The sequence below is a fragment of the Equus quagga genome, chromosome 5, assembly GCF_021613505.1.
Source record: "Equus quagga isolate Etosha38 chromosome 5, UCLA_HA_Equagga_1.0, whole genome shotgun sequence".
Classification (NCBI taxonomy): Eukaryota; Metazoa; Chordata; class Mammalia; order Perissodactyla; family Equidae; genus Equus; species Equus quagga.
The window spans coordinates 38544472-38569627 of NC_060271.1; positions in this window are offsets into that span (position 1 = coordinate 38544472).

The window sequence follows — 25156 nt, forward strand, 5'->3', positions numbered from 1 at the left end:
AATTATTAACTCTAAAGTGCAATATAAAAATAAATTCAAGAAAGTAACAGAAATCATAATAAGCTAGATGACTGCCATGATCTGTATTTACATGGTCATAGTATAAACACTAAATATTGAGCTAACCAAAATTACATATGGATGAGAGTATGTTGGGGAGGGGGCTTAGGAAAGAGCTAAATACTCATCTTCCTTGCAATCAACAGATAACTAAAGATGAAAAATCAAGGCAGTATTATAGACATGTTACTTAGACATCTAGAGATAAAAATGAAAAAAAAAAAAAAAAACCCAGCCAATAAGAGTTGAGAGTGATTGCCTCTGGATACACAGTTCATCCTGACTCTAAGTGTTTTCAAGTGATTGCTAATGCATGGGTCCCAGGAAGCTGAGATTTCACACCTACTGCTACATAATGACACAGAAAGGTGAATGTGGTAGCCAGACTCTAAGATAGCTCCCTGATTCTTGCATCCCTGGTGTTCACAGCCCTGGGTGGTTTCCTCCCACAGTGAATAAGGCTGACCTACGTAACCAACAAGATACGGAAGAAATGGTCGAGTGTCACTTCGGAGGCTGGATCAAAAGAGGCATTACGTTCTCTCTCTTGGATCACTTACTCTGAGGGACATCAGCCACCATGTCATGAGACTCAAGCAAGCCACATGGTGAAGAACTGAGGCTTCCCACCAACAGCCAGCTGAATTTAGCAGCCACATAAGTGCACCATCTTGGAAACAGATCCTCCAGCCACAGTCAAGCCCTCAGATGACTGTGCCCAGGCTGATGCCCTAACTGTAACCTCATGAGATGCCGTAAGCCAGCATCATTCAGCTGAGCCACTCTTGATTTCCAAAGTCACAGAAACTGGGAGATAATAAAGGTTTATCATGGCTTTAAGCCACCACATTTTGGGGTAATTTCTTAGGTGGCAATAGTTAACTGATACAGATTTTCATATCTAGAAGTGGAGTGCTGACATAACAAAAAACAGTAAAATTATGAGTGTGGCTTTCAAACCAGGCAATGGGCAGAAGCTGAAAGAACTTTAGAAGAAAACATTAGTAAAATGCTGAAGTGCCTCAAAGAGATTGTTAGCAGAATCCTGTTAGCTTTCAAAGAGGCTGTGTTGATGAAAGCAAAAAGGAAACTAAGAAATGTTGTTGCTAGGTGGAGGGAGGGGGATCCTTGCTATGTAATGGCAGTTGCCTATGGTGTAATGGCACTGTTGCCTCTGGCGATGTGGAAAGCAGAAAATGTCTCTAATGAGCTGGGTGATCAAGCAAAGGAGATTTGCAGCTAGAGTGTCAGAGATGTCACTTCGTTCTTCTTGCCACTAATAATAAAATACAAGAAAAGAGAGATAAGCTGAAGAAAGGACTATTAAAAAAAAATCCAGGACATCCTGGTTTTGGAAATTCCATTCTCTCCAGATGCCAAACAGGGCTAAAATTAAGAAATGGTTCCCAGGGAAAGAGCAAATTCAGAGCTTTCTTTGAGAAAAGATAGTATAAAGATAAAGTCAAGGATGTGTCTATAAAATCCTTGGTTCAGACTTTAGAAACATCTAAGGTGGTGCCTGAAAAATGAGTCAATCAAACAATAGGGCTTCTAAGAAGGTTAACGTTGTCCCTTCACAGTTTCAATAAAAACCCAAAGTTGAAAAGGGTTTATCTCAAAGAGATTTGGAGTATGGCTTTGTCTAATGGAATAAACTGCAGTGAGATTCACAGTAGACGCACAATGTTTTTAAGAGAATAGTATTGGCAGATACACTATCAACTTGGACTGTAAGGGATAGAGACAGTACAAAAGGAAAAATAAGTCTATGGATCCCAGAGTTCGCCAGCAAAAAGCAGATTAAGAAAACTAGGCAGCTAGAAATATGAGCTATCTTTTATATAAAAGGAACATGACTCAGAGGGTGTAACCAAGATCCCGAGGGTGGATCCAAAGCCATGAGGAATTATTCCCCCTCCTTAAGTCCTAATAAGGAATTGTTAACCTGTGTCTTAGAATTTGTGTGGTCTAGGGACTTCAGCGTGCTTTGCATTTCCCTGTTCATTAAGAAGAATGTCTACAGCAGTTATCTCATGCTTATCCCGTCATTATACATGTGGGAGGAAGATAACTTGCCTCTTCTGTTCACAGGTCTTTAGATGGAAAGGAATGGTGCTAACAAAACTTAAGGAATTAAGGAATTACACCTGGAGCAGATTTAGGTGACAAGATTCCAAACTTTGAGCTGATGCTAATAGGATGCTATTGGGAGGGGATCTTTGGAGGGAGGAAGTGTATTTTGCATGTGAATCGTTAGGGGCAGAAGGTGGACTATGATAGCCACGATCAAAAATAGCACCCAGTGCTTCCCACCACCTGATGTTCACACTGTTGTATGGTCTTCTCCCACACTGAATAGGGCTGACCTATGTAACCAAGAGAATATCATAGAAATGTCAGAGTTTGACTTCTCGGACTAGATCATAAAAGTCACTGTGGCTCCCACCTTGCTCTCTCTATGATCACTCACTCTGTGGGAAGTCAGCTGCCTGCTTCGAGGAGTCAAACAACTCCATGGAAAGGTCCGTGTGGTGAGGAGCTGAGGCCTGCTGCCAAAAGCTAGCACAAACTGGACAGCCATGTGAGTACGCCATCTTGGAAGCAGGTCCCTCAGCTCCAGTCAAGCATCCAGTGACTCCGATCAAGCCAACCCACACTATGACTGCATCTTCGGGAGAGCCAGTGAGTCAGAACCACCCAAGCAAGCCACCCCAGAATTGCTGTCCCATCGAAATTGTGAGATAATAAAGCTCTGTTCTTGTTTTAAGCCACTCAGTTTGGATGTAATTTTTTATACAGCAAAAGGTAACTAATACAGTGAAGATTTAAATTCTGTTGCAGTCTACAGTTTTGATTTTGCTCCAATAACCTGACAAGACCCCATCTTCTATGCAGCTGTCTAATTCTGCCTATTCTTTCTTGGTCTTCTTCCATAGTAAAGAAGAAAGGTTCCATCCAACAGGGAAATGGTTTCAGCACTTGTGTGTTTGAAGGACGAGTCATGCATAACACAACCACCAAGATTCGACTGAGCCACAAAGATAGGTCCTCTTATTGGTGAGGAACTCTTTCCACCAATAGAACTGGGGTAAGATGTAGCCTTCTGTTTGTCATCAGATGCAATCTGCTAAAAAACTCATAGAGAAAAAAATGCAGCTTCAGGAAATAGCAGCAGTTGAATATTTACCCATCACCCAAAGATAATTTAGGCATAAATCCACCATGGGAACAGAGAGACGAAATAAACGGGGACCCCCGAATGAGCTCACAAATTCACTTAATTCCAGCTCCATAAGAAGTGTAAGGCAAAAACTTCATTATAGGGCTGAAAACAAAGAAACAGACAAAAACAGGAAACAAGTGAATCAACTTCTTTCTTCAGGATTTTATCATACCTTCATTTTTTTTCTTTCCACAACTGACTATATAATGTTCATCCCATTTCAAGACTGCCTTTTTGCCCCAGAAAGAGAGTTTATCACTGGAGAGCTCTTCAACTTAGGGTGGCCTGTGTGGCGGGAATGTGTTACAGGCATGATGAAGTATTGAGATTTCGGTCCTCAGGATGGCGGAAGCCCCAGGCAGACCACCTCAGCCTTCCCATAGCCTTGTCTATTTATCCCAATTTACAACAAAAAAAACGATTCCTTTCTCTGTGTGCTAAGAGTTGGGGAGCACTGGTCCACGGAATTCACTGCTGATCTGTTCGCTAGACTAGAATCTGATAAGAAAGATTACGTTTGTTGATTTGTTGGTTTTCTCAGTACCCAGAGTGCCTAGCACAAGAGCTAGAGGCTCAATAAATGTTAGTTCAATTAATTATTTATCTCGCTAACAAGATTGATAGGGAGAGTTATAGCCAGTTCCTGACAGGGAGACATGGAAATATCGAACTGATCATTTTCATTGCTTCTAGGGCAAAAGACTATTGCTTACTTTTAGAAAAGCTATTCTAACAGGGAAAACAGCTAAGAAATGAACTTTCAGGGGCACTAAATCATCTAGGTTGTGTCCTGAAAAAAATTAATGCATGGTTCAAAACTATTAGTTTAACGTCTTTCTTGAGAGTACTATTGAGACCATCAAAATTACTCTATCTTTCATTGTATTGTTTCTCTATAATGGGAGACAGAATTAGTAAGTGAAGATGAAATTCTCCGATGCCATTATAAGTGACGTTGTAGAAGAAGATTGTATGTCGTGGGGAAATAGTTCAAAATCGTGTGAAAAGTGTGCCCTCAATATGTAGCTAAACTGAATGGAGGACACCCTGTCCACACAGCTTCGTGATGGAGGTAAATGCTCATATATAATTGAGTATCTCCCTACCTCTCCCTCCACATATATATAAAAATGTTACCGGGTTTATCCCCACTTGATGTTATTACCTGTGACTTATTTTCCTCTTTTCTGTATCTTTTTTAAATTTTCCCACATTGAGTATACATTAGTTATGCTACACAATTAGATTACCATTATCTGTTGATTGTATTAAAAATAAAAATGGAGCTGATGCAGGTAATTATTAGAAAGAGTCTAAGCACGTCTACATCTGATGATATCTCCTTAGTTATCTCCAACGGAGGCCAAAAACCTGTTGTTACATTTTGTGGTTTGAGGATCGGCAGTGGGAATGCAGGATTATTTCTCTCCAGACGTGGATTCCCGTAATAGGTTCATGCTGGCCCGGCATGTGATACCGTCTTTTCACAGGCCCAGCTGTATTAACACACAAATGGACATGCGAGACGTAGGAATTTTTTCTCAGGTGATAATTCAGAAGAAAACACAAAAGCACAGATTTGAAAGTGTAGATTTCATCGGCACAATGGAGTTGGAAGCTCAGAGGGCACGTGGTTCTTTGTTGGGGGCCAAGTGAAAGAGCATAGGTTTGGTTCACACTGAGACAGCTCTTACTGTTTCTGGAAACCTTCTACCACAGAGGAGTATTAAATTGCCCCTGAGACAGCTAAGCCGAGAAGTGAAGATTTCAGATTGTGTAAAGTTACACACGTTATTTGGCACCAGATTTAAGCTCAGCCACCCAATGTAGTTAATGCTATGCAAGTCACTAAAAAATAGAAGGGTAGAGTTGTGGTATAGGGAGATTCACGCAAGAGCAGTGGTCAACAAGTCTTGTTGTGTAACCTTTGACAAATCCTTGCTCTCTGTGATTTTCCTTAGCTGAAAAATGGACATAATAATGTATACAGGAAATACGGTGTCTGAAAGTGCTCTGAGACACTATAAAGTGCTGGGAAAACACAAAATATGAAGTTGCTGCTATTATGACTACTATTGCTGTTGGTAGCATCATTTTTGGAATTCACAGAGAAATAGTTAATCCAGGAGTTTTCAGGATATAATATTTTAATTATTGGAGAGGTGAGTTTTCCTCTGTTGAGCCTGAGAGTTGTTCCAAATGCAAATCCAAGCAAAGTGTGCATCTTTTAAAACAATATAGCTCCATTCCATGTTATGTTCTAGCCTTTCAATTAGGCTTTTAAAAAATCATGGTATTTGATCAAGAAGATGGGCTAATATTTATTTATCTCCCTGCCCTGCTCATTAAAATAGTGGTAGAGAAATAAAATGAGCACAAACTCACAGTCATAAAGCGAAGGCTGTCAGCAGCTTAGCGATTCTGACAAATTTCTGTACGATATAAATCACATGGTGTAGTGGGGACTAGAAAAGGATGCCAAGGAAGTGCGGCATTGAGTAGACCCAGATAAGGAAGGCAGAAGGAACTGAGCAAAAGCAGGAGCCCTTTTGCTCCATGGAACTCTGGAAAGACTTGGGACTCGGTGATATTATGGCCCACAGAATGAGGGTGCGCCTGCAACAAGGAGATTAACTGAAAGGTTGTGAGTGGACCTATTGGCTCCCATCTCTACCCGCAACTACAGAACAGCCTGCAGCTAGGTCTTACCTGAGCAAATCGAAAAATAAAAGTCAAAACAAAATCCAATCAAACAAACGAAAATAAGGGCATCTGACATGAATATCGGCACTCTCCAGCAAATCTTCAGAGATTCCGGTGCTTGGGGGACTCCGGCATGTGGTTGGCACCACCTGTTCACCATAAAGCAAAGCCTGCCCGACACGTAGATAGTTCCCCACCTGCTTTTCTGTCTCTCCATTCTTAAGCATAAACAGACCACCAGGGGTATCCTGACATTGAAGGACAGTCTGAAATGTGAAAGAGATATACACAAAACAAAACAATATGGCCCTAGGAGAAAGAAACAGCAGAAGATGACATACAAACAAAACAGAGGTTCCAGGTTATATTTAATCCACAGAACAAGAAAGGGTACTGTGACAATGGGACAAGCAGAGATGAAGGAAAAGCTCTTGGAAATTACAACCAATTATTGACAAAAGAAAAATTTAATAGAGAGTCTAGATGCTAAATTTGAAGGTATCTCCCAGCAAGTGAAACAAAAAGTCAAGGAAAAGATGAGAGAAGATATGAGCAACAGAGAGAATATGCCAAAAGTCACAGAGAAAGAGAAGGGAGTGATGGGAAAAGCAGAGAGGAAGAAAATAATGTTTTTGATTTACAAGAATAGAATAAAGAACTTTATTAAGAATAACACAAGCTCACATCACAAAATTGAAAGTAATTACGTTTAAAGAGATCATTACAATAAATGGCAATGATAGTAATAAAAGCTAAAGGTTGTTGAAAACCTATTACGTGCCAGGCACCACTTCCAACAGTTTTACATGCAGTGATTTATTTAATCCTCCCAACAAATCCAAGAGGTAGCTACTATTTTCATTCCCATCTCACAGCTGAGAAAATGGAGGCACTAACTGGTTAAGACCCTTCCCCAAGCTAGCAAAGGAGCACAGGGACTTCAACTCAGGCACGCAGGATCCATAACCCGCATTCTTAAACACTCTGCTATACTTCCTACAACACCCTTACGTAGACAAATCATTTTGAAATTTAAGAAGACTGAAGATAAAGAAAATATCCTAAGATCATCCAGAGGGAAAAAAACTTAAAGGTACCCAAAAAGAATGAATATCAGACAAATATTAAATCCTTCTCAGCATCCTATAGTGCTAGAAGACCAGGGAGCAACAATTTCCAAGTTCTGAGAAAAAAATAATTTTAACCTAGAATTCCACACCCAGGCAAATTATCAATCCACTTTGATGTCAAAATAAAGATATTTTTGGACCTGTAAGTGTTTACAGAGTTTACCTCAACACCTTCTTTCTTTAAAGGTTATTTAAGGATTGCTCCAGTAAATAAGGAGTAAATTTAGAAAGAAAAATACAAGGGATTCAGGAAGTAATGACTATAACTAGAAGAGTATTAAAGGAAAGTCATGATCATCATATGACACAGAGAGATGGAAGCAGGGGAGCAGGAAGAAAGAGGGCCTCAGAGAGAGATCCAAAAATAAAGGAGAATTAAGAAATTTGATACTTTGAAAAGCTGAAAAAAGTTTAGGATGAGATAAAATCAGACAATTAAAAAAAAAAGACAACTAGTAATTCCAAAGCAGGAGTGGGAGTGGGGCAGCTACACAAGAAAGAAGAAAAATGTAAACAAAATAAACTATTTGTCATAATGTTGCAAAGCTATATATTAAGCAGAGTTACTTATATTTATAGAGAAAGTTCTTGACTGTAAAAGTCAAAATGAGGTCAAGAGAACATTGTAAAGCAAAAGAACATTGAAGGTAGGAGGGTCACAAGGTGTGAAGGGAAGCGGAAGGCAATAACTTAAGGTAACAACCTTGTGCTACAAGAGATATGGTCTGAAATTGATTTGAAAAAGAAAGAAAACTATAACATGAAAGTAACCAGGAGAGGCTCTAAAAGGGACATAATTATTATGTCCGTATATCCAGACTCTCAAGAAAAAGTAACATCCCAGGGACCTTTTCTCTGGGAAGTTCTAGAAGACGTGGTCCACTAAGGCAAGAGGAAGACGTGCTACCCAGGAAATAGGAGAGCCAACACAGAGCAACAGGCCAAGGGAATTCCTGGAGTGGTGATGAAGGAAAACCCCAGGTCAGCGGCTAAGGAGCAGACCCCTAGTCCCAGTTGCCCAGGAGGATGAAGGAGCCATACATCCAGGAGGAAAATGAAAATAAGAAATTACCTGACGTGCTTGAACAAATTTGGAGAAGATTTACAATTACAGATGAGACTTTGGGGATGAATTGCTGACAGAAAAGCAAGGGGGGAAAAAAGGCAATTCTAAACTCCAGGGAAAACAAAATTTGTGCAAGACAAGAAGTATAATCATGACTCAGTTGTTAATAAAATGTATACTCTCATATTGACAGAAACCCTGAATAGGGTTCCATTTCATGAAAATTCTGATAATCACATTGGAGGAATTAAGAATGAGGATAAGTGTGTGTTTGTATACGTGGAGGGGCAAGAAGAACGCAAGAGCTAAATCCTTACTTTTCATAATAGGAAATCAAAAATTAATATGTAAAACCAGAAAACAAAACCATAGTATAAGTATGACCATTAGAAAGATGAAGGTATGTGATTGAAAAAACAGCTTGGAGTTGAAAGTGGTTTTTCTAGGCAGGCAGTGTTAGAGTGGGGAGGAGAAATTGGAGGAAAGATGGTGTATTTCATTTCAAGACTCAGAAAAGTACCTGACTCTTTAAAACCAGGTATGTGTATCCTAAAAGAAAATCAAAAGTTAGATTAAAAATTTCAACATCGTTGTATGTTATGGCTCAAGGAACGATGCTATTTTCACCTGGATATTTCACAATGAGGAAGCCTTGTTGCAAGCAATGTTCCTGGGCCATGGCAGCAGTCCATCGCTGTGCCAAAGTGGGGGCCAAGCCTGGAGCAGCCTTGGAACCCACGCTGACCTCATTAGGTGATGTCTCTTCTAACTTCTCCATCCCCGAGATAATTACTGTCAACTGTGACTCACGCTGACCTCAATTAGACATGTCCTTCCTTTCAGGGGCAGAACTGCGTGGTGGCAATCCCATCAGAAAACTAGTAAACACTTGAGAAGAAATGTGGGCCCATCTAACTAAGGGCATGAAAACACAGCTCCGAGTGACTTCTTCTAAAAGCTTCATTATAGACGCTACTCCTGCTGCTCATACTCTGAGAAAATCTACTTTGTAAAGTTGTCGAGTCGAGGGGCCACAAGGTGGAGAAGGGAATTTATCGTCTTAAATGAGTAAGACAAGTCCTCCAGCGGGTCCATCAGTCTCAAGTGATGGTGTCCATGAAAATGAACCAAGATGAATATCATTTAGAGAGCTCTTCCACTCTCTGAAGAGCTAACGGCAAACGCTGGGGGCTAAAGAGCTTTCAAGCTGAAGTGCTTCCTTCACTCAGGAGTCTTGGCAGGGAGGCGAGAAATGCCCAAATCTGGCACCTTCTCCTCCTCCTGTGAGTAGCAGCCACCCCGCATAGCAGGTGAAAGTGTGTGTGCTGTTCATCTTGCAAAATGCACTGTGGCTCTTAAAAAGAAAATGCTTGCCCAGTTGTGTGCAATAACGTTGACGTATTTCCACAAGTCACTGCTAAGAAGCTCAAGCTCTCCACCCATTTATGTTTACTGTTAGGAACGACCTGGTCTCAAGAGCTAAGACATCTTGAGACTGAGTGTTTTATTGGAATTTTAAACGCCTCTAACTGTGAATGCACGAGGAGGTGTTGGAAACAGAAGTTTTAAAGATTTCAAGCAGACACAGCTAGACATCTCAGTTGAAGGCAGCATTTTCCTAAATTTGTGATGGGGACCCACGGGGTCTTAGGTTAAGCCTATAAATCGACCTCCATCTGGTTTTAAAGCAAGCAAACAAAAAAAAAGGAGAAGAAAGAAAGAAAAGGAGGGAGAAAGAGAGAGGAGGAGATAAGGGGAAGAGAGAAGAGAAAAACAGTCTTGGTTCCAGAGTAGTTAAATAAACCTATATGTAACAATAAGAGAACAAAAATGAGACAATAAAGTCTCCATTCCCCACAAGCATAACTCCTTAGCATTTTCACTCACAGCCTCAAACCTAACAGCATCCAGCAATTTTCCATCGTTTCAGTAATGGCCAAGACATTGAAACGTACAGTGATAAATAAAAACACGCCATCATCCATGCACAGGTGTGACCTCACCACACAAAGGTTTTTCTCTAGGACTTTAAAAAATTGCCTTCGGTTGCCTATGCTGCCAAAACACACTTATTTTTCTTCCTACTTTCATTCAGTTTGTCCTAGGCTAAAACCATTGATAGTCCAAGAGGGGCTCGACCCGCTGGGTCTCAAATTATCGAAAACAAATCGACTTCCAGGCTTTTTTCCCCCCAATTTCAATTCTCTGAGGCCCAAGGGTCATTTACATGGGGAATCTCTTCCACCATCATCACTGCCCCTTACAGCTATAATATCACCAGGGAGAGAAAAGAATGATGGGGTTTTTTTTTGTAAATGAACCCTTTCTTCTGTCTTGCTCCATCAGCAAGACACACTTTCCCTCCCTAAGAAGCCCTATGGGTCTAACTCCGGGAGAGGATCTGTGCCCAACAGGTGTGTACTGGAAACCTCATGCCCACACGCCTCCCAGGGATGAAGCCCAAGCCTGTGGCCCGGTGAGAGGCAGCGGCCAGGTTTACCTGAGCCATTTAAAGGCTCACGTGACCACTAGTGGCAAGACTGTCGTTTTTTCTAAGCCATCACTGTTTTTGTTTTTTTAATGGGAATCGCTTCAACAGCATCATGGAAAAGATTCAAATGCGTCCCCACAATTTCCAGGTTTTCCAGTCCTTCTCTGGGAGTTTTATGGGGAAGTTTAGAAGAGCGATCTAGAAACAGCTTGGCAGGAGAATTAAGCGGCCAGAACGGTGCCCGAGGTGGAGAGCTATCTGGCAGCATGCAGATTCTTGGCATCCTTCTTCCAAGGCCGTAGGGACCATCCTAGCAGGCCTTGGGCATCTGCCCAGAACTGCTGAGCAGGGCCTCATTCACATGCCACTCATTCTTGGCAGGCGAGATTCTGAAGGCATCCATCAGCGAGCATCCTCTCTCCTCCACCACCTTCCAAGGACAGGAAAAGAAGCCTTTCTTCCCAGAGAAGGAGGGCACCTTCCCAGCCAATCTCTCTTCACCTGGGCAGGTACAGGCTTGCGCTGCTTGTCCTTCAAAGTCATTATGATGAAGGGCACCAAGTAAACCCTCAGAAGGAGGCAGAAATTTCTGCAGAGGAGTTACACCGGCTGTAAGAAGCGCGAGCAGAATGGGTTTAAAGAGCTGCTATATAAACGATGAAAATGTGTTCAAAACTGAAAAAGGAGAATTATGCTATTTTTCCTTTAAAAGTCAACAAGAAGAGGGAAGAAAATATGGAAGAAGGAAAAGAGGGGGCTCCCTCTCCATTTACACCAGACCCCTGACTTTATCTTGTATTATGAGAAGGGAATGGAGATGACAAACATTATCTGGGGGCTTAACATTTAAGTGTTTTCGTCTTTATATTTAATAAGATCTTCACTAATAAGAGTTACTATTTCACTGTCTATATGCCAGGCGCTACGCTGGATGCCTTAGAGGCATTACCTAATCTAACCCTCATAACGTGTACCTGAGGTGTGTTATCAAACTTCCTCATCATATCATCCCAGTTTTACAGATAAGGAAACTGAGGCTGAGAAAGATTAAATAGCTCATCTCCAATCACTTTCTAATCGGTGGGGCCAGGATGTGAACCCAGCTCTGTTGAATTCTAAAGGCCCTATCCATCCTGTAATTTACTAGCCTGTAAATTGCCTCTTTGATGAGAAGGATGGTTGGGTTTCTTTCCTTCCCCTGTGTTAGCTCCTGGAGCCAGCCTCACTTAGAAGACTTAAGTGGATGCCTGTATTGCGTGTCAAGAAGGAAGATAACATCCCTCCCCTGCTCAACACACACACACATGCACGCACACACAGATGTCTAAAATCCCCTTCTCCGCCCCTCCCACAGTTACTCCACACTTTATCAAAAGCCTACCTGACCATAAAGAATTTTAGAGAAGATTTTATCCAATCCTCTCATCTCATGGTTAGAGAAAATTGAGGCCCAGAGTGTGGCTGATGCCAACCTGGGATCCAGAATTCCTCTTCCCCTGACAGTGTCTTTCCTCTACACCCAGACTCCCACGCCCTCTCTGGGCACCGGGCAGGAGGTAAATATAAATTGGTCATGACCACGGACCTCTTCTCCAGAAGCTAATTACAAGTTTGCCCATACCTGAAATGTCAGGTCAGAACACAGAGAGCACAGCAAGGGTGAGATGTTACAGTGGGGCTGAGATGTCAGAGGACGGAAGATAAGCGGAGCCTTCAGCAAAGAGGTGGTCGGAAGGACCAGTAAGATGTGAACCTGAGGTCAGAGGAAGGACATGGGAGTAGAGGCTGAAGACACTGATTTCAGGTACACCGAACAAAACAAACACTTAAAATTCAATAGGTTTTGCCAGAACGGTGACACACTAGTCATTATCATAGTTGTCTTAGTCTCCCAGGCTGCTGCAACAAACCTCCATAGGCTGGGGGGCTTAAACAGCAAACACATGGTTGTCACAGTTCTGGAGGATGGCAAGTCCAAGATCAAGGCTCTGGCAGACCCAGTGTCTGGCGAGGACCCGCCTCCTGGCTTGTAGATGGTGCTTTCTTGTAGCCTCACATGGAGGAGAACAGAGCAATAACGTCTCTTCATATAAGGCCACGAATCCCATTCCCTAGGGCTCCACCCTCATTGACCCAATCATCTCCCAAAGGCCTCCTCTCCTAATACCATCCTATCGGGGGTTAAGATTTCAACGTACAATTTGGGGCGGACACACACATTCAGTCCATAACATGAGAAATAGCTTGGTTTATCCCATCAGCTTGCTCTCGCTAGGCTCCTAGAAACTGCTCTCAATGGGCAGCTCCTGAGGAGAATGACGGGGGTGGGCTGCCGCCCCTCTGGGCATGTGCTCACGGCAGTCACGCGCACAGAGACTCTGACTCCACTGGTGTGTGCTGGCTGTGCATCTTGGAGCCCATCAGATCAGGCACAGTTTGTACTATTCTAAATCCTCCTGCACCAGTCATACAAAGTGTAACGCCAGACCCATCTTTAGTGTCTGGAAGGGCTCTGTCCACCCTGGAGCACGGCAGCTTTTGTCAGTGTAAGAAACTCAGAGCTTGACTCGTTCACTCCACCAGGGGGAGCAAAGAAGAAAGAGCACAAAAGCGTCCTTGTAAAATTGGAAAAGGGATTAATCTTGTCCTGGGTGGGCAGGTGCAGGGGGAAGCGACTTCCCGGGATCTGCTTTCCCAGTGTCTGCTCCCCTTTTCCATCCCTGGCAGAATCCCAGCATTGCTCCGACATCCACCCTCCCCTTCGCAGGAAACACCTAGCAGTAGCTCCCGGGGAGGCTGATTGGTTGGGGAAAATCCCATTTCCTCTTCCGGTAATTGGTTCTGGCAAAGCCCTGAGCCACAAGTGTGGTCAGTGAGACCTTAGAGAGATCCTGCTGGGGGTAAGGGTACTTGTGGGGTGTTTTCCTAACTCCTGAGAGGGAGCCACGGAAAGAGCTCATCTTCCTTCTTCCCGGGATGCGGTCATGTCTGTGTGACTCCAGATCTGCTTAAACTGTTTGGCTACTAACCTGGCTAGCAGGGCAAAGAGATGGAAAGAACTTGGGTCCTGGACGACACCATCGAGCCTCTGAACCAACCAGCCCTGAAGCTTTCCCTGCCTTGGAACTTCCTGTTGGATGCAATAATACATTTCTGTATTGTTTTAAGGCAGCTTCAGGCGTATCTTCTGCTACTGGCAACTGCAGATATCTTAACATAGAGGATATATGCAGTCAAAGGTTCTCCCCCCCACTTATATCCCCAGCATATAGGATATAGGCACACACACACACACAAACACTGCAATACTTACTTAATGCTGGACAAAGAATTTTACATGGAGCATCTCATTTAATCTAACAACCTTGCAAAAAGTATCATCCCTGTCTTATAGATGGGGACCACAATGGGCCTGGGAAATGAGTATTATTATTATTATTCCTATTTTGCAAGAGGAGAAACCAAGCCACAGAGAGGCTGAGCAACTTGCCTGAGGATACCCAGCTGGGAGGTGGTAACAATAGGATCTGAACCTAAGCAGTCTGGCTCCAAAGCTCGTGGGTTTAACCTCCCGCCAACCGGACATCTCTAGTTGTGACAGTAGGGGGTTGGTCGCATGCCCGGAAGGGCAGTGCAGCGAGGCCAGCCAGGGCGATGGGGCTTGCTGGCTCGTGCCCCTAGAGGAACTTACTGGCCTTTACGGCCTGGATTTCAGCAGTGTTGCTCTTGGCTGCTGTGAAGGCCAGAGGGGAGCCCTGGGGTCTGAACCTGCCCGACCCTCTCGTCTATTGTGATGACCTGACCCAAGCAAACTCGTCAGGGTGAGGCTGGGCTGGGCTTGGAAAATTCCTTGGGGCTTTGGCGGGGTCTCTCTTTCACAAAGTGTTCTCCTTACACCTCTCAGCAGCTTCCCTTGCCGTTGTCACTCCTCAGGGAACGGGCCAAGTTTGTTCCTGCCTTAGGAGACAAAGAGGAGAAATCCTTCCTGAGCTTTGGAGAAACTTCAGCAGCGGCCTGGCCGACGGGTTCTTCCTCTCCCTTGGCTTTGGTGGCCTTTGCTGACTCCTGCCTCCGCCCCGTGCCCTGCCGGCCTGTTAGTCTGAAGAGCAGCTCCTTCTCCTCGAGCGCTGGTCCTCAGTCACACCCCCAGCAGAGCTCCTGACAGTAATTGCTAATGTTTCGGCTCATTAGAGACTCTTCCCACTTGGGCAGGGGATTGGCCAGGAGCGGCAATTTGGAGCTTGATGTTTATCAACAAACTACCCTCGCAGACACTGAGCCAGGAGGCGGCAGCTGGGGAACAGCACACATTCCACGCCCCGCCCTTCCCTTCCTGGCACTTCAGCCTTCTTCTGTCCTTCCCGCGAAGGCTCTGCGCTCCCGGGGCCTCAGTGCTGAAGGAAACGCTCAGTTATTTATGGAAGGCCTTTCTGCAGACTTCTGCCCTATTTCTCTGACTCAGGAGGGTTTTGCTGCTGATCCACTATCTTTCAGCAAAATATCCCTCTTGCCTTTTCTTTTGGATGCTTTGCAAGAGCTTAATAAAATTAACGGGCCAGGCCCAGGGTTAAGCACTTTATAAGCTTTACGCGCATCATCTCGTTTAGTCCCCAGGACAGTCTGTGAGGTGGGGGTTGTCACCATGATTCCTGCTTTACAGTGAGGCATCTGAGGGGCTCCGTGAGGCTGAATAATTTGACCAAGGTCATGGTGGGGAGGGAGCCAGAGCGGGGCCCACGGCGCCCAGTGGAGCTGGGGGTCCCCATAACTCAACTGCTTCCCCAGAGGGATTCAGTGCCAACCAGATGGCTCCCCTCAAAACCGGAAACCGACACGGCTGGCAGTTTGACCTTCCCACCAGGACAAGTCCTCCGACTTTGCTCTCTGAGGCCTTAATGGTTACACAAAAGCCTCGTCCTCCCCTTCCTCCCTTCGTTGTCTCGCGTCCCTCCCCTTATGCTGCACAGACACCCACACAGAACCACTGCTTAGGAGCCAGCCCAAATCACACCAGTTCCCCACCTGGCTTGAACCGGATTTATATCAGGGGCTTTCTGATGTGACAGCATTCCTCAGAGCAAGTTCCTTCTCTCCGTGACTTCGCCCCACTCCCCAAATTTCGGCAAAATCACAGCGGATGCATCCTTTTGGAATCTTCTGAGCAGGCTCCATTTTGATTCAAGATGGCAGCTTAGTCCACACATTCAACTGAAGCTTCAGATCTGCCTTCTCTTTAATTCCAGTGATTCCAGTTTGGTCAAAAGCAGCCTTCCCCTCCTCTAAAAGTTAGGGTGGGGCAGGCGAGCAGAGAAAAATGAAACACCCAAGTCATCCGCTTAAAGGAGACCTTGCTCCATCCCATCCTCAGATGAGAAACTAAAACGGCTGCCGCCTAGAACTTTCAAGCCCTCGGAAGGGGGCTTTCTGAAGAAAAATCTTCACTGTTCAAGATGCTTGTAAATAATATCACAGTCTTCAACCTCAAGGGCCCCAGGATTCCCAAAATCTTTGATCATCTAATTTTAGCTGTTTTCATAAACAGTTTCCGACAGCGGGCTAATTTTTATTCCCGGGAGAGCCTCACGCAGTCAGACCTTAAGTTCAGGAAGAAAACAACTTTTGAGAAATATCTGGAGGCTTGCCAAGACTAAGAGCCAGATACCAGCTAAGCTGGCTGACTTTAAATCTGTGTAATGACTCACTGTCCCTTGGAGAGGAACATAAAATTTCACTATATGTTGCTTATAATTCAACCAGTAATTACAGAGCGGGTAACATGGGCAAAGCCTCCTTTCGGGGCGCTGCGAGGGAAGCAGAGATCGACCGGGCGTGGCCCTGCCTTTGCAGTTCAGTGAAAGAGAGAAGATATGATCCTATCCAACAAGGGGGGAGGAGCGTGTGTGTGTGTGTGTGCGCATGCCCATATGCATGTACGTAGCTGGGAAGTAGGACACTCCAGAGGCAATTTCTTTAATCAGATTTAAATTAATCTGACAATTGAAGAATGGATAGAGCTACAGGTAATTTTCCTATCTTTTGACTTTCCCTCTTTATTGCTGTCAAATTGTGCAATTAATAACAGTCAAGCAGAGGAAAATGGGCAGGAGGTGACGGCCAGTGTGCTTCACGACTACCATGAAGACAAAGGCTTGGAAGCTGGAGAGCCCAAGGTGGATCATTCTGGAAAGATGATGTTGTGACGGTCTTACTGTGAAGACAAAGTCATGAATTTGCACCTTTATTCCCCAGTGTTACGGTGTTTGGGCACACCAACTAGAACAAGCACAGCGTCCTATCCTTACTAGTGGAACTTGTACGAGGTGAAATGACGATCTGAAATAATGGCCGAGAGCCCCCAACCTGGAGGTGGCCTGTCTGGTCAAACCCAGCTCTCCTGCGTCCAGGCTCACGACCTCGGGCAGATCGTGTGATCTTCTTGAGCTTCAGTTTCCTCACGTTTGAGGTAAGAATAATAGTATCACCTGCATTATAGGGTTGTCAAGATTAAATGAGATAATCCTTCTAAAACCGCCTTGCAATAAGAACGTCCATAGTTGTTCCAGCATCTGGGGAGCATCCTTTTGGCCACGTCTTCACGGAGCTACCCATCTGAACATTCTGACTTGTTGGATGATTTTTTTTAACCATGTAAATTAATGAAAACAGGGAATGATACCCTTATGCCATCATTTTGCTTCATTTTACCACTTTATATCTCCAGGTCTGATCTTTTTGAAAGCGGAACCCCAGGCACAGAGATGGGGAAATTGACTCAGACCCCATCCCTGGGTGGAGAGCCGTGATATCAGGCCAAACCCTAGAATGTTTGACTTGAAGCCAGTTACTTTTCCACTATTTGATACGATCTATTCAATATCTTAACATCATGAATGTATTAATTAGGATTCACTTTGTAATAGAAACAGAAATAAGAAATGTACTGTCTCACGGGATGAAAAGTCCACTCTAGATTTTCAATTGCAGTAGGACTCACAGGCTTAAAGGATGCGATTAGCTGGCATCTCGCCATCTCATGCTTCTCCTTGTGGCTTCATCCTCATGGCTTCATCCTCAGGCTCCACATGGTAGCAAATGGCTGCCAGTGTCTCCAGTCCTACATTTCAAGAAGCATTCTGAATAAACCACCTTGGGTCCGTGTGCCCATCCACGAACCCATCATGAAGGGATCATGACAATTAGCTGGGCCAGAGTCACAAGCTCACCACTCAACAAACCCCTTGGAGAGGGGCGTGAGGACTCTGGCTAAGAACAGATCACGTATTTTACCGCTGGCCCAGCCAAGCCCCACATGCTGAGCACAGACATGAGGCTGGCTCCACAGAGGCCATTCAGGATTCTGTTACCAGAAGAAAGAAGAGAGATACCAGGCAGGTCAAACTAACATTTGTCCACTGAGGGACATAATGTGAAATGGGTCAACATAATGACAAACCTTTGATAATATTCAGAAGTTAGCCATTACTAGATAATGTAGGACAAAAGTCAATCAGGATATAATAAAATAGTCTTCAAGGTCATGTCACAGGATGTCCATGATATCTTGGCCCCAGGGTTATCCTGTGCATATCCATCCTGATTGAGATGAGCCTGACCCTCTTTCCTGTTGCACTCTGTTGGCGGAGTGACAGGTGAGGAAGCATAACGAAGGGGGCAGTGTATGGGGCGGCCTAGGACCACAAACGTTCTAGAAACCATGTCATATAAAAAACAGTTAAAGGAACCAAGTGTGCCCATACTGGATTAGAAAAAAGAAGACCAAGGGTAGATGTGCTGACTACCTCCTAATAGTTTAAGGGCTGTCATGTAAGGGAGAAACGTTGTTAATTCTATCTTCTCTTCAGAGGTAGCATTCCAACTGATGGGGGAAGTTATAAGAAGGCAGATTTGGGGCTCAGCAGGCGTTTAGTGGCCATCTTTCCATTTTGCTCCCCAGCATACATTCTTCCTTTTTCTGGTAATAGGGCCCTGATTTGGCTCATGGGGGACACTTTCTTCCATTCTCATTACATGTATTTTGAGCGGCTTCCATTCCTGGCTAGGAGGACGTAGCCTGTGATCAAGGGTCAGGCCAAGCAGCACAATCCACGCTCCAGGCCACCATCCCCGGCTGGTGATGGCAGAATTTCTGTGCCCCTGGGCCCACCTGCGATTTCAGCTGAGCTGAGGGGCCCAGCTCCCAGGACACTGATGGCATCGTCCCTTCAGTGCCAGCCCCGTCTCTCTGCTTTTCTGCCCCAGGCCCTTTTCTGAAGCCCACCTCCTACCCCTGCTCATTCAGTCTGAGTTGAGGGCAGCTCAGAGTGGGATAGAGAAAGGGTGCAAATGGTCCCCAAGGATAATCCTCAACCAACAGGGACAGGAGATGGAGCATCAATGACCCACCATCTTGTCCTTCGGAGAAACAACTTGGAGACACACTACAGTTTCTCAGAGGAGCCCCAGGGGATGAGCCTGGATTGTCCCCTGCAGTAACCAGCTCAATTATTTAAGCTTTATTGTTTCCCTCCTTCCCTCACCTCCCAAAGTAACCACCTGCACTCAAGTCCTAGGCTCAGTCTTTGTGGGTGGGACTCAAACTAAGTCATTAAGGAATAGATACACTATCCAACTGGAGCCAATGAGAGAATGAGAATCCAAAATTAAGAAGGACCATTGTTCCGGTGTCATGAAAAAATGACCCTGAATTTGTCAGAGGCTGCTAAGTAGAGCTTAACAATGGAGCCAACTAGGAGGAAACAGCTGAGATGGAGCCTGCCAACACTCTTTGATCCCTGAATCAAGCTGTACCTGAAACCCATGCTACCTGGAGTCTTAAAAGTTATGTGAACCAGAAAATTCCCCTTTTTAGCTTAATCAGTTTGAGGGATCTCTTTTCCTCCCACTTTCAACCCAAAGATTCTGAACTAAAACCACAGAGAAGTAAGTTTCAAACCGTTAGCACTAACAATGAGAAAACTTGCCTTGAAAAGCGTTGAGCTCCCCGTAATTGGAGAGATTCAGGCAGAACACAATCAAACATCCGTCTGATGTGCTGGAGAAGGTTTTCCTCCCACATCGAATTAGTCTGAGGCATTTGGGAGTCAAAACTATACAAATCCTAAAATCTATTTCAACTGTAATTATCTGATTGACTAATAAAAATGAATGAATTGGTGCCGAAGCTCTCTGGCTAAGAGGAGGCCAGTTGACTGTGTTTCCTATTTTGGCCTCCCTTACTCCTCACGCTGCCATTCTTGCATTGTCAGGAACCAATGACATTTCATTGTCGAGTCGCTGTTTCTCCTGCTGTCTCCCTACCCTCTGGCAATTCCAACTGCTGATACTTATTTAAAGATCTTTTGTTCAGAATTGCGTAAGTGCTTCATCCTCTACTTGTCTCATAGGGTTGACAGGACAATCAGAGCACACAGCATTAATATAGGGACCCCCTAAAAAGATGCTTTCGGTGAGGAAGAATCAGCTGACCCCAGAGGCAGTGAGAAGGGCGATTCATGGCTTTCTGGCTCTTGAAATAATAACCCCGAACGATGCGCTTTCCCTCACAGGGGTAAACCTAATTGTTCAGATGTGCTGTCCGCAGGTCCACCAGTCTCCCCCAAAGATCTGCTCCAATAAGTCTCTCCATCAGTATTTATTTTTGCAGGATTAGCATGCATTAACCAAATGAGTAAGGCAGCAGGAAATAACTAATCCTAGAATTTTTTTAATTAAAAAAATCAGCCAATTAATGGTGAAAAATACACTCAAAGGCTCTTGTTTTTAAGGGTGACGTCCCACCTTGCATACAGAACAAACTGCCGGGCATGGTTAGCTGGAGCAAATGACAGATGAGAGCAAGTGCCCATCAATGGCTGGACGGAGGGGCCGCAGCATCTCGCCCCCCCATTTGAAAGGAGAGGCCATGAGGCTGTGCTCAGAGCTACAGGAAGGAAGATGGAAAATGGGGAGACAGCAGATAGCTCTTTAAACTTTTGGCCAAAGGAAAAAAGCTTTTATTGAGAAAGCATTAATTCAGCTAGGGCAGCAGAAAGAAAATATAAATAAGAGACAGACTTACTGACTGTCGTAAAATGTAATTGACATGCTTTCTGAATCTTGCTCATTTAAAAAAAGTGTTCTATCTTGTAAGCTATTACGTGTACAGTTTGCTAGCTCTGTTCACTTTCTTTCAATTATCTGCATGCATAAAATGCGACAAGGGCTGCCTCTCTTTTAATTTATTTTTCTGATCTGATGAGTTTCATCCATCAGGCAGCAGAATCGTGAAATGTTTTCCTTCCTACAAAGGCCAACATTTCCGTAAACTCACAAATGAATAGAAACGGGCATATTCTCGCTCTTTCCTTCTCTCTCTCTGTTTGTCCATTGATGGCCTTTCCTGTGAACTGCTGGGAAAATGGAGAGGCTGGCAATGCCGTCAGAAGAAGAGCATGGAGAGGATGCATGAGATGAGCTCAACGGGCTCCAACAAGATGCCTCTGCCCTCAGGATTCATTTTCGTTCTGCGAAGCCGCAGCGCAGCTCCACAGGTGGGTGGCCAGCCAAGAGCCACGCCCTTTGCCAATTCTCTCCTTGGAAAGCGGAGCGTCTGGGGGAAGGGGTAGGCACACATGGCCATCCAGCCTTTCACGTCCCCTTTAATGAGGCCTGATGCTTGAAAGAATATCCCTGGTCTTCGTCGGAGAGAAAAAAAGTTGGCCAATTGGTTAGATTTTTAGAATGGGCGGTGTGTCCACTAGGCAGAGTCACTGGGACCAGAGTGTCAGGTGAACGGTAGAGTGAAACATGGGGATCCAAAGGCCAACAGTGTGTCTGGCTTCTCTGTCGCCTGGCCTCCAATTAAACACACCCTCTCATACCCGCCTCCTGGGTACAGAGACACACTCGCCTTTGAACGCACCTTCAACAAATTCCCTTCCACAGTTGTGCCCCTACTCTGCACTGGGCTGGGTTCTGTGCAGGAGGCTATGAAGATAACAAAGTCCCTGCCTTTTAGGAGCCCGTGGTTTAGCAAGAGAAGCAGGTACATAAACAAATAATTAGGAAACAAACACATCAGCGTTCTTACCTGCTGGGTTACCCCTAGGTTTATACTGAAACCCCTGCACGGTGGCAGGGCTAAGCTCTGGGCGAGTCAAGGCTCTCGTGAGTTGTATTTCTAGCACGAGAAGGGCCTTGTGCACTAAATTTGTGATCGAATGGAGGTGTCTCGACAGATTTGAAGGTGAAAATGGAGATTTCCTGATGCTGCGGTTAACGCACTGCTTCTGTTTGAGGTGACTTCCAGTCTGAGCTCTTCAAAGGAAGGACAGGAAGGAGAAAGGGCAGCTGTTGTGGCTTGAACCGTGTCCCCCTCCTCCCAAATTCACACATTGATGTCCTAACCCCAGTTCCTCAGAATGGGCCAGTATTTGGAGATAGGGCCTTTAAAGAGGTGATTGAATTAAACGAGGTCGTTACGGTGGTCCTGACCCAATGTGACTGGTGTCCTTGTAAGAAGAGGAGGTTAGGACACACAAGGAGGCACCAGGATGTGCACAGAGGGATGCCCATGTGAAGAGGCAGCAAGACGACAGCCGTCTGCAAACCAAGGAGAGAGGCCTCAGAGGAAACTGACCTTGCCAACACCTGGATCTTGGATTGCAGCTTCCAGACCTGTGAGAAAATAAATTTCTGCTGTTGAAGCCACCTGGTCTGTGGTATTGTTATGGCAGCCTGATGCAGTGTCATTTCCTCTCGTCCTCCCTTCCCTCCTGAAGCCAGAAAGCTGAAGAACTTGTTGACCGCATCCACACTTGGGCTGATCAGTGAGGAGCCTACAGCCAGCCTCACGCCCCCTCCACTGATTGCACCGTGAGCTGAAGCACAAAGCCGGTCCAGCCCTGCTGCAGCCGCATGAGAAGGTACACTGGCCTCCAGCACAGCGGAGACGCCAGCCCTCCTGTGGCTCGTAGACTCAGCGCTGAGCTCCTTGCCCGACCAGCCACTTCACGGCACCCTACTCCACTCTGGGACTTTTTTATTCCAACCCCACATCCCCACTTGGCCTCCTGGGGGCTTTCGGACTTTACGTTCTGCAGCATCTTCCAGCTCCGACCGTGCCTCCTGCCCCCAATTCTCCTGCTCGTGTTGGGAACCTCATGAGCTGCCTTGAGTCCTTCTGTATATGTCACAGCATTCACACATTTCTCCAAAAGCTCTCTTCTCTCCAGACTGAGCCACTCCGTGAGCAGACAGCGTGGGTCTCCGTTTTGCCTGTGTGTCCCCAGCACCTGCACGCAGCCCGGCACACAGCATGTGTTTGATGTGTATTTCGTGATCAGATTTGTAGGCTGGATAAACAGACAAGGAAGAGTTTTTCCCTGGAAGCTGCGTGCATTCTTCTAAAGGCAGGACTGGAGAGGCAAGTGATAGCATTTCAGATTACTTATTTAGAATGTAGTTTCTCTCTCATCAAGGATGAAGGAGGAAGCTTCAAAGACCCTAGAGCACTTTTCGACCCAATGCAGACGTGGATGAAAGCGCAGCGTCTCCTGTTAATTTCCCCCGTGAGGGAAACGCCCGTCACATCAGCCCTGAGTTCCCCGGCTGTCTGGTTTCATTGCAGCTTCGGCGTTATGTGAACCTTGACTTTCATATTGCACAAAACACACAAGGGGGAGAACACAGTTAAGGGCGGTGCTTTTCTCAGCTACGCAGGTGTGTCTCTAGGCTTCCCGGACCCCACATTGCCTCTAAAATTGTTTTCAGATCCAGCATGTCCTATATTAACCCCCGTCCTTGTTCTTTTTCTTTTTCTTTGCAGCCTTCTCTGCGAAATAGTTTTGTGTCTGGACAATGAAATTGAACTTGCCTAAAGGGCAAGGAACAACATATAATCATAAAATGAAAATTGGCAGGTTGGAAAGAGGTCGCTGGAGGCAAAGAAATGTGGAAGACTCAAAGACCTAGACAGCTGTGTGAGCACTCGCCAGCGCCAGCACGGGCGGGCAAGGAAGGGCTCTGGGACGGTTGGAAGACTCAAGACTGATTGACACATCTGCCTCTCGAAAGCTGTGTGACCTTGGGGAAATCACCTCACCTCTCTGATCCTTCTTATCTTTTGATTTTTGATTTTTTTCATTTCTTAAATAAGGGAAACACATTTATACTGCATTTCTCCCAGAGTGATTGTAAAAATTCAAATGAGACCTTTGGTAAATGTGCTGCTTTGTACAAGTAAACAAGCACGTAGAAAAGAAGAGGGGAAGCTGGGGTTCAGGTTCCAGCTCCGCTCTGAAATGTTATGTGCCTATTGGGCGTGAGGTAGATGTCACTTTCTCCCTTTAGGCTTCAGTTTCTTCATCTTAAAGTGAAATCAATGAATTAACCATCTGTGGGGCGGGTGCCTTTCGCCTTTAGGATTACGTGAAAGGCACAGTGCGAGGCCACGCTGCTGGAGTAACTAGCGGAGCAGTGTGTTCCCCAGGCTGCCCACCCCGGGAACTCCCTAGAGGAGAGGAAGGTCTTTGTGGCCCACGAGGTCAGCAGTCCTGCCCGTTAGAACAGCAGCCGCCCCGTGAGGGATCCCAGCTTCACTTTGCTCCGTCACACGCACAATGCACAAGGTAGGGGGAGGAATTTGCTAAATCTGCTAGATATCTAACTGGACATGGGCAGGCCTGAGGCCTTCAGGGCTTCACCCCCCCCACACCACACCCACAATAAACTCTGGAGTGTTGTGGTGCTGGCCCCGCCCGCTTCTCTGGCCTTGCTCACTAAAGGCTCCAGCCATCCCTGCCTCCCTGGGCTCCCTCAGACCTTCCATAAACTTTCTCACCCGAGAGCAAAGCTTCTTCACAGAGGGGAGCTTGTCCCTCTATTACTTTTCTGCAGCTGCTGCAACAAATCATCACAAACTTGGGGCTCAAAACAACAGACATTGGTTCTCTCCCAGTTCTGGAGGCCAAGTCTGAAATCAAGGTGTCAGCGGGGTCTTGCTGCCTCTGAAGGCTGCAGGGGACGACCTGTTCCTTCTCTTCCGGCTCCTGGCGGCTGTCAGCGTCCTCTGCCGCTGTCTTCACGTGCCTTCTCCTCGACGTCTGTGCCTTCCTTTCTTCTGTCTCCACTTGCATTGGCTTTCAGCCCCACCCAGACAATCTAAGATGAGATCATCTCAAGAGCCTTAGTTTAATCACATCTGCGAAGATCCTTTTTCCCAATAAGGTCATATGCACAGGATCCTGTGCTTAGGTCATGAACATACCTTCTTAGGGGTCACCATTCAACCCACTAGGCCCCCCATTGCCAGGCAGTTTGCCAAGGCTTATTTCTGTGTCTGCCTCTCCCCTCTCCTGAACACACGCACTAGATGGACCCCAGGCTTCCCAGGAGCAGGACTGTGTCTCTTTCAGAACTGCATCCCCACGCTGTGGACAGAGCGGATGCTCCATACACACTCGCTCTTGGGAGGATGGGTGAAC